Below are 8,686 nucleotides of genomic sequence, written 5' to 3' on the forward strand. Positions count from 1 at the left end.
TATTCCTCATTCGTAAGTCGCTTTGGATAAAGGTGTCTGCTAAATGAAAATGCAATTGCCATTTTAACTATGTAAATGTTAATATGTATTAGCTTACTATTAGTACATTGTGCAAGGAACAGGGTGAAAATAAGACTTTATTGATCAATTGATTGATTGATTTGAGTAGATTTTCACGCACAACCATTTCTAGGGTTTACAATGAATGGTGTAAAAAGGGAAAAACATCCAGTATGCGGCAGTCCTGTGGGCGAAAATGCCTTGTTGAGGCTAGAGGTCAGAGGAGAATGGGCCGACTGATTCAAGCTGATAGAAGAGCAACTTTGACTGAAATAACCACTCGTTACAACCGAGGTATGCAGCAAAGCATTTGTGAAGCCACAACACGCACAACCTTGAGGCGGATGGGCTACAACAGCAGAAGACCCCACCGGGTACCACTCATCTCCACTACAAATAGGAAAAAGAGGCTACAATTTGCACGAGCTCACCAAAATTGGACAGTTGAAGACTGGAAAAATGTTGCCTGGTCTGATGAGTCTCGATTTCTGTTGAGACATTCAGAGTCAGAATTTGGCGTAAACAGAATGAGAACATGGATCCATCATGCCTTGTTACCACTGTGCAGGCTGCTGGTGGGGGTGTAATGGTGTGGGGGATGTTTTCTTGGCACACTTTAGGCCCCTTAGTGCCAATTGGGCATCGTTTAAATGCCACGGCCTACCTGAGCATTGTTTCTGACCATGTCCATCCCTTTATGACCACCATGTACCCATCCTCTGATGGCTACTTCCAGCAGGATAATGCACTGAGCTCGAATTCACAAAGCTTGAATCATTTCAAATTGGTTTCTTGAACATGACAATGAGTTCACTGTACTAAAATGGCCCCCACAGTCACCAGATCTCAACCCAATAGAGCATCTTTGGGATGTGGTGGAACGGGAGCTTCATGCCCTGGATGTGCATCCCACAAATCTCCATCAACTGCAAGATGCTATCCTATCAATATGGGCCAACATTTCTAAAGAATGCTTTCAGCACCTTGTTGAATCAATGCCACGTAGAATTAAGGCAGTTCTGAAGGCGAAAGGGGGTCAAACACAGTATTAGTATGGTGTTCCTAATAGGGCTGACTTCTAATAGTCGAGGATTCGACGATTCGATTCGGAGAGGTCTGATTCGACTATGAACCTCGTAGTCGAATTTACATGAGCGTCAATTTGGTTTGAAATGTGCTGGGGACAGAGACGCATTCGCATTTTCAGAAGGGCTGGGTACAAAAAAAAATGTTTCGCTTTCGCGCAGGTCATGTTTTGAAAGACGATGTCCTGTAGCTTACTAATGTAAATAAATAAAAATGTATTAAAAAATCTGCTTCACATTTTCAGGAGGGCTGCGGAGCGGCTGTGGGTTGACTCCACACGGTTCTCATGGGCTAACGTGAAAAAAGCTTTACGTGGTTTAATGTACCTAAACAATGATTACCAAATTTCCCTCTCATATTGCTCCTCATAACCACTGAAAATGGTCAAAAAATCGAACCCAGAGTCCAATTATTATGGACGTTATCTGATATTAAGCGTTTCTGCTTCACATTTTCAGCAGGGCAGCGGAGCGGCTGTGAGTTGACTCCACACGGTTCTCATGGGCGTGAAAAATCTTTACGTGGTTTAATGTACCTAAACAACGATCACCAAATTTCCCTCTCATATTGCTCCTCATAAGTCATAACCACTGAAAATGGTCAAAAAATCGAACCCAGAGTCCAATTATTATGGACGTTATCTGACATTAAGCGTTTCTGCTTCACATTTTCAGCAGGGCAGCGGAGCGGTTGTGGGTTGACTCCACACGGTTCTCATGGACGTGAAAAAGCTTTACGTGGTTAATGTAGGCCTACCTAAACAACGATCACCAAATTTCTCTCTCATATTGCTCCTCATGTTTATGAAATATTATGATATATGTGTGATATGTTTTGTTCATCTGGCTTTAAATGAATAAAAGGTATTTGTTACACACCATGTTTTTCTTTTAGCTCTTTTGTTTTAAAATGGAAAAAACCTAGCTGCTATCTAAAAAAAAAAAAAAAAAAAAAAGGTTCGACTATCAGTCGACTAAGGCAAAATCTAACGAATCAGATTCGACTATGAAAATCCTTAGTCGAAAACAGCCCTAGTTCCTAATAATCCTTTAGGTGAGTGTACGTTTTTGGTGTTTTGCAAAATTGTAGGCAAAGTCAAGTTTTTCCAGTGAGACCAGGTTGAACATATTCCATGAACACCAAAGTCATTTGTGTTTCAAACCAGGACTTATTTGGCATTCCTTTTGAGAATGACAATACAAATAAAAGTTAACAGAAAAATAATGAAGTCTTTCAACCAAGAAGAGTTTCTCATTAAAAAGGACAGCACAAAAGAAACAAAAAAATATTACTCATAGGGGCTAATTAAATAATTCTACTTCCACATATCAGTCCCTTGCTTATTGTTATGCAGTTGCACGAGCCTCCTTTTGAAAAGTTACTGAAATTATCATTAAAACAGCAAGACTTCACTGTTTTGTTCTTTTTATAGCGTAACTTTGTGATTTCCCCACTCCTGGTGGAATCTCGCCTTGTCTCCTGAGAACCTCCGCTGCTCCACTTACCAGGAAACTCTTTCTAGAAAGAACCCCATGTAGCCAGTTATTATGCAAACTGTGGAAATAGCTGTGAGGCATCTTAGATAGCGGGCAGGGAGGGGCGCTTTCCCACACACCGCGCTGGCTCTCGTGAAGCCCTGTAGGCAAAGATGTCCTAAAGAGGAATGGCTCAGGGTGGAGTCAGCATGAATGTCCCCTTCGAGACCTCACCATCTCCCTGCGTCACCCTGCAAGTTTCCATCAGTTCCGCCATGGGTCACCTTCCTCCTGGCTGCCTCCCGTTTCACTCGTAACTCTCGACTGGGAGAAGCTCCTCCATGGCTTCTCCCAACGTCCTTTCCTCCATTTGGGTTCTGTCATGTTTTGCCTTTGTTTTAGTTTTGTTTTCATGTTGGACTTTCTGTTACCTGTTTTCCAGTGTTCCTTTGTTCTGTTTTTCCCACCACTCATTAGTTGTCATGTTGTCAGTTGTCATTTAACGATCACACCTGTCTGTATTTAGTTCATTATCATTGTGTATTGGAGTTCCTCTGTTTCCCACATTCAATGTCCGATATTGTTTGTGCTATGCACGTTGTTGCATTGTGTTTGCTCATTGGATTAATCTGTTTTGGCTTTATTTTTTAAAGTACTCAGTTATTTTGAACTACCTTCATTTCCCTTCATCATCCTTGGACACTAAACATTACAGCAATGCAGCTCACCTGGCCAAAATGACTTGCTGCCGAAATACGGCACAGGGCTCCACCTATAGGCCTGCAGCCAACATTCAAACAGTACGCATAACACCAAGCTGTGACCATACGTAAAATATTGAAAAATCTCCCGCCCTGTAGAGCTGTCTGAGATGGAGAGGTCGCTTACCTGTAATTACTCCATGATTTGCTGCCCTCATTGGGAACGCAGCCAGCCTTTCTATACTTTTATGAGGATTTTGTGTGTTTCTTGTGGTCGTCGTGTTGCAATTAAAACTGTCTCTGAGCTTTGGGTGGCAAAGGCGCTGAGACAGACACAACTCGAAAGGAACGTCTCGCTGCAGGCACCATGAAAAGCATGGGATGAGAAAAGCACAGTTAATTACGCTTGACAGGTAACTATTAAATGGGATTTCTGTCCAGGCCTTGGAGGTCTCTCTGTTGTAAATGAAAACATACACATATAATGCCCACTGAGACATAAAGGGTGTAATTACCTCACAGTGATGCTGCTGGGCTGATACCTGGGCTGGCCATGTATATGAGCGCACAATCAATTCCCCCTTTTGTCTGTCTTCTGTCTTTATTAGTTGTTTGCTGTAACAGGTCATCCCCGCAAGACTTTTTCCACTCAGACTTTGATGTGGGATCCGTGTGTCGGGCCGCCAAGGCGCCTGAGATGGAAGACTGTGCCAAATCGGACCTTATCTCTTCTCATCCTGTCAACCATGCAGCTAAACATATCACAGGAGCCTCCATGTGAACGGTTTGGATACAATAAAAGATTTTGGGTCACATAAAAGGTATTACGCCTAAGGCCTCAGACTTTCACAGGAGTATTTTATGTTAGATGTGTTGGCATCCCCCCTCCTCTATAATAGTTTGGGGCCTCCAGTCTGTTTCGTTAAATTGCCTGCACATGCTATACATTCCGACAAACAATGTTCTTTTTATAGCAAATGCTAGACATATCTACCTCACTTCACATCTACCTCTGTTTTTTGTTCTTACAGTGATACTGCTGTGAAAGTAGCATGATAAAACATCAACCTTGTCGCATTATAATATCATTATAATATTCCAAAGTCATGCACCCATTGAAACTTGACCATGAAATCAAAATGGACGTTTCTTAATTTTTTGTTGTTGCAGTGTTTATTATAAATGATTAATCTGTACACATTATTATTTATAAAAAAATGAGTAACCTCTCTCTCACATGAGATCGCACCAATAGCAAATGACAACAATCCAGTGATCTAATCAATTCCCAGTGTGCAAAATCAAGTCCCAATTAGGACTCGCAATTAGGGAAGAAAAGACGATCACAACTTCTGTTTCATGACTTGTGTTTTCCTCCGCCCACATGGTCTTCGCTACACTAGCAAAAAAGTCAAAGGAAGTATTTACATTTGGGCTGCATCCACATTCATTCGGATAAATTTGAAAACAGCCTCCGTCATCATTAGCATTTTTGAAGCATTAGAAACTTTTTCCAAAAATTGCTAGTCCACGCTGAAATGCCTGAGAATGACATTACTGCGCATGCGTAAATCATAATAGCTCAGTGAACTCGTACAGAGAAAGTCCTTACATTATACTGGCATGATTATTTTATTAGTAAAATATCCCACCACTTCTCACATTCTAAAATGCAATTGCTGTCATGTTTTGCTGCAGGACAGCAATTGCAAGTAAATTTTATATAATATGAAGATTGCACAAAATAATATTTATCTTTAATAACACAGGCTGCCATCTTGTTTGTTTTGGGTTAAATAGATCACATGACTGCATCACATGACTAAACATGAGTCATGAGGTATGTTCAACTTCAGTGCCATTACAGGTATGCCAGGTAGAAATTTTCGAGAGCAGTCGGCTGGCTCATTCTGTTTCACGATTGGCCAGATTCCAGGTCGCTTCATGCATTTTAGTAATCAGATTGTAAATAGGTTCTATATATACTTGACCACGTGAATGCATCTCTTCCTAATTGATGTATATTCAACCTTCTATTCCCACAATTCACAAATACAACTTTCGTTTTTAGTCGATGCATTCAATTTTTAAGTCAGAGTCACTTCAGGATTACAGTAATTGACTGTACACTCTAAGAAATGATATGTTGGCTTTAATTAACTATTTTATGTCAACCGGTCCCACATAACTGGGTTATGTTGGATTTATGTAACATTATTTATTTCAATAAACTTAAGTTAATTACATAAGGTTAATCCAATGCCGTTTAGTTGAATAAGGTTAACAGTCTTAATTTTGTCCAAAACAATTAAGTTAATTAAGTTCAATTATCCTAAAATTAATATTTTTACATTCAACCAACACAAATAATCCAGTTTCATTATGAGTTTATTCAATGAATACATTCACTTTTTCTTTTTTACAATTTTGTTTACATTTTTACAAACATTTCCAACGTGAACATGTACACAATATTTACTCTGTAAAGACTGCCTTCACTTTTCAAGAAAATAATTAAATAAATAATTTTTAAAAAGCATATTGCCTTTAGGTGAAAGGATTTATCAATCATTACTTATAAAGGTGTTCTGCAAAAAAAGCAGCAAACAATTTATCAGTTGTTTAAAACAAGACTATTATGCAAAGGAATGTAACATGGTTGATATTGAAACAAAAGTACTGTAACAGTCAACAGTGCAACATTATAGAAAGACCAGAAATGTTCCTAACCTCAGATTTCAAGAGTTTATTTTTCAGGCGTAAATAAGACCTGGCATCGAAGAACACACTTCTGCACATTGTTCAGGTTGTCATGTATTCAGATGCCTTAAATCATGATGCCAACATATTTGTAAGGATCTGTAGCCTCTGCTCCTTCATGTTTGACCACATAGATTCCTAAGGTGGTCTTGCGTACTGAGGATAGGACTTCATGTTCAACATCCTAAAAAAATACATAAAGTAACAATTAACAACAGATCAGGGGTGAAAGGGATAGTTGATTTTAGAGAAACATCCAATATTTTTTATAAATGTAAATAATTTACCATGCACTCCTTCACAAGGTTTGAGAGGGCCAGGTAAACAGCAAGTGCATTCAAGATGAATTCACCTTTTCCCAGTGGTGTCATTCTGAACAATGAGACAAATAAGCAGTGTTCAGAAGAATTAACACAAATTATGCTAAAGTTATTTCTACAAGAGCCAAAAAAAAAATATTATCTGCAACTGCATCTGTGAGGGCCTCAAAATTCAGAGAACCAGTACAATAAAAGTAATAAGTGGTTCTAAACCAAAAGCTTTGCTACAGAAAAGCCATTAAATAATCTTGGATGTCAGAGCTGTTCCAATTGTAGGTGCATAAATCACAAATCTGATGCTGCTGAGAAATAGGGTAAAGAGACGAACAAGCTCTGAAATTAAAACAGAATTAATCATGTACATATTAACATTCCAGAGCTTATATACAAAAATTCAAGGGATACCCAAAAGTTCTGTATTCTTTTTTTTTACTGACATTTATGTCATTCAAACTCCCAAAGTCTTTTTTCCTGTTTTTCCTGCTCATTTCTGTCATTACAATGACAGTCAATGGTGAATTCTTCTTCCGAAGCTTCAATAGCATCAAACAATTGCATGTGACTTTAGAAGCTTCAGAACAGGAACTCACCGTTGACTTTAATTGCATGGACAGAAATGAGCAGTACAACCACATAATTTACCTTTTTAGTTAGAAAAGCGAAAAATAAAAGGGATTCGGTGACATGAAGCAGAGTAAATGATGTTCATCTTTGGGTATACTATTTTAATCTATAGTGAATTATTGTCAGATAAAAAATGATGAAGAATATAACAGAACATACCAGATCCATAACTGATAGGATGCTTATGATCTTCTTTACCGCTGTTCCTTCTGTCTTTTTGAAATTTTTGAGGAGCTGGGTTCAGAAATGAACAAAAAGGACAAATCAGGTTGGTTGCTGATAAATTTGAGTCTTTACAATATTATCATATACCAAGACTAACAGTATTTCTTTAACAGCATTTATCTGAATTACATCTAAAATACTTCAATTTATAATTTGGAATTGCATACAATAACCATCCAAGTAATTCATCACAGATGACATTACATTATAAAGACTTACCTCTAAAGAGTGCTGGCTATCTGTTATTAAATTCAGTGACGAAACGCAGATCTTCGATCATCTCATGTCTCCTGTGCGTAAATGTTCTGTCCATCAGCACCTTGATAACCTGCATAAGTATTGAGCATATGTGGGACCACAGCGAATTCCATGTTTTAAAACTTTGTCTGTGTCCATGTACCAACCTGAAGTGTTTTAAAAGCTTAGATCTGGATGTTTGAGAAGAGCCACAATCTATGCACGTCACATGCAGGACTCCAAAATTCTGAGGAAACAAAAATGAAGATGTGAGTCAAATAATAATAATAATAATACAAAAAAAAAAAAAACTGTAGTAAAATTATTTTGGATGACCTAATAAGCTTACCAGATGCTACAGTAGATGCCATCTTACTCGAGTCAGTGTCAAACGTGTTTATTGCCATATGCCTATGCATTCTGTGTTTCAAAAGTTTCAGAGTTATTATTTGACATTAAATAAAAATGCTCAACATTAAGGAAGTTATTAAAATTTATACTAAAACTAGATACAACTGCTGTATTGGGGCACAACATGGAAAAACTCTTCTTAACTAGCAATTTTATAAAAAAAAATAAGGTCATTTGCCATTTTTTGTATGGGTGAATTCAAATATTATCAAAGTTCAGCAAGTTTAAAAGATCACATAAGAGCTAAAAAACGCTAGCAGCTAACAACACCACTTGAGGACAAGTGCTAAAGCAACTTCAATAAATACCAACAAAAACAGCGATTGACTATTCTAATTTACTGACAGCCTCAATATTAAAGGATAGGAAGTAAAATAACTCACCTTTTGGTCCAGATAAATACAAAATGTTGATTGCAGCCTCCGTTTGAGCATGATTTGATTCCCACAAAATGGAGAACGAGTGCTAAGAGATGAGCTACGCATTAACGTTCTTTGAAATATTTGCGCATGCGCAAATATAGCTCCACCTGTTGACCAAAGTGCGGTACTGCAGCGGTAACACAACTGCATTTCGTTAATTTAACTTAAGTGAGTTGTGTAAATTTGAGAAATGACTTTTTCTAATTCTGTCAACACAACTGTTTTAGTTTTAATGCACAAACACAAGAACATTATTTAATTTGAGCATAGTTACATTTCTTTGGTTCAACAACAGCCATGTTTCATTTTTTAGAGTGTAGGGTAACACTTTATAATAACGTTCAGTTGTAAGTCATTTATAAGTG

General features: G+C 37.9%; 1 long non-coding RNA gene across 1 annotated transcript; it reads right to left on the bottom strand.

The window, feature by feature from the left end:
• Nucleotides 1–5,445: 5,445 nt before the first annotated feature.
• LOC308698069 lies at nucleotides 5,446–8,414 on the bottom strand. The gene is made up of 7 exons (XR_014031024.1): nucleotides 8,283–8,414; nucleotides 7,838–7,908; nucleotides 7,656–7,735; nucleotides 7,471–7,579; nucleotides 7,186–7,260; nucleotides 6,370–6,454; nucleotides 5,446–6,266 (listed from the first exon to the last, which is right to left on the bottom strand). It is a non-coding gene; the product is annotated as an uncharacterized lncRNA (long non-coding RNA).
• Nucleotides 8,415–8,686: the final 272 nt, after the last annotated feature.

This window comes from Scardinius erythrophthalmus, assembly GCF_964197995.2.
Source record: "Scardinius erythrophthalmus genome assembly, chromosome: 11".
In the NCBI taxonomy this organism is placed as follows: domain Eukaryota; kingdom Metazoa; phylum Chordata; class Actinopteri; order Cypriniformes; family Leuciscidae; genus Scardinius; species Scardinius erythrophthalmus.